The sequence below is a fragment of the Leguminivora glycinivorella genome, chromosome 5 (assembly GCF_023078275.1).
Source record: "Leguminivora glycinivorella isolate SPB_JAAS2020 chromosome 5, LegGlyc_1.1, whole genome shotgun sequence".
In the NCBI taxonomy this organism is placed as follows: domain Eukaryota; kingdom Metazoa; phylum Arthropoda; class Insecta; order Lepidoptera; family Tortricidae; genus Leguminivora; species Leguminivora glycinivorella.
In genome coordinates this window covers 20,101,258-20,103,187 of record NC_062975.1, presented here as the reverse complement: position 1 = coordinate 20,103,187, position 1,930 = coordinate 20,101,258, and positions in this window count along the sequence as shown.

The window sequence follows — 1,930 nt, the reverse complement described above, 5'->3', positions numbered from 1 at the left end:
CCTTGTGTTGGGTGACCGTATAATGTATGGTGATCAGGGGAAAAATAGTGCGATGTGTATTGCTATTATAACTAGCTCATGAAAAACTTATGAGAGCATATTTGTCGTGGCTAGTTTCTATGATATTGCGTCGTTATAGAATATACGAGACGATGATGTACTGTACAGTAGTATTTTATATCAGTTACATATAGGTAGTTTTAATATTTCAAATACAGTATGTTTTAATAAGTAAACTTGGCTATTTACAGTAATATATTGCTTGATTTGTATAAAATGTGAAGCATAACTTCTAATTATTCTTGAAAACCACTCGTGTGAAATTAAAAAAAAATTAAGCTCTGGTGGCATAGCAGTAAGAGCATGCTACTTTCAATCCAGACGTCGTGGATTCAAACCCCAGCTGCTATGAAGTTTTTCGAAACTTATGTATGAAATGTCAATTGATATTTGCCAGTCGCTTTTTGGTGAAGGGAAATATTATCGTGAGGATCCTAAAGTTCCTAGACTAATCCCAATAGGGCCTCTGGATTTTTTTCTTCGAAACCTGCAACGTAATCGGAGTCAACACTTAACGAACTAGTCTCTTCATGGTAATTCTCACTGTTATCATTGTTGCACATTTTATCCTGCATAAGTAGTTAAGTACATTGTATTTCTATCATAGCATAACCTTATCGTTTGCGCTCTGGTCTTCCTACCTACTGCCCTCGGGGTAGAAAGGTGAAATCATGAAATTTCATGGCAATCGCTTCCGTAAAAACTAGTATCTACGGCAAATTCGGGGTTTAGTTGCCAAAGCTATCTCAGGGCTCTCCGTGCAAAATGCCAGAAAGAAGGAATAGGAATCATGTCAAGTCATGTAGAAGGAATAGAAATCTATTTAAAAATGAATATTTCCCATCCTACATAACTAAATAGTTTTTAAAGAAATTATGCGTCTGTAGTAGAATTCTAATTATTAATTCGCTTACTACGTTTTGATGAAATTGCTGTCTAATTGTTCTAATTTTAATGCATTCAACTCAAAGCTACGTCAGCTTTTTAATTATGTAGTAGCGGCAAAGAACTGACTGCGCATCTGTGTGTCAGCACTCAGCACGTCAGCAGTCCCTCTTTGCGGCGTCGCTCCTATTTCTGGGTAACCCATCGAAGCTATCCTGGCTATGTCTAGATCTTGGTTTCATTTGACTACCGTCAAAACATTGCACGGAAACTTTCCAATCTGCCGAATCTTAAGATAGGCTGCCTTCGTAGGTAGGCATACCTATATGAATGACATTATTTTTGATTGAACCGATCTAGTAGATACAATTTAACCCATGTTTAATAATGACACTTACGTAATGTAATATTATACCTACTTATTGGGTATACTTAATATTATGCAGTTCGAGTATTAAGATAAAACTCCACCAACGCACATTTGTTTTGTTTACTGTTAAAATTATCAAAATACATTTTTATTTCATTTCCTTCTTACTCGACTGGATGTTTTATCTCATACGAACGTAAAACTTGTTTATCCTCTGAATCTGGCATTTTATCTGTTGCACTGAGTTCACCTCTTTTTATCACACTTTTAACTTGATTGACGTACAAACAGTGCCTCGATCTTATATTTGCTTGAGGATTATAGTGTTGTTTTACAAAATTAACATGCTGTTATGTAACGTGTTCATCTTCATCTGTCATCATTACTTGCTACTTCTTTTTAAAATGTTTTGTTAGTGGCCTACATTTAGTTAACTAATATTTAATTTTAAATTACTTTGTGCACATCACCATAATCAGTACCAAAAGTCTTTTGAATCTCAATAACATGCATTACTTAAATACGCTTACAATCCAGCATTGTAATTTTGTGACCCCGAATTCCCAAGTCCCTAAAATTTTCTTTGTTCATCAGGTGCATTTGGCGTACGTGACG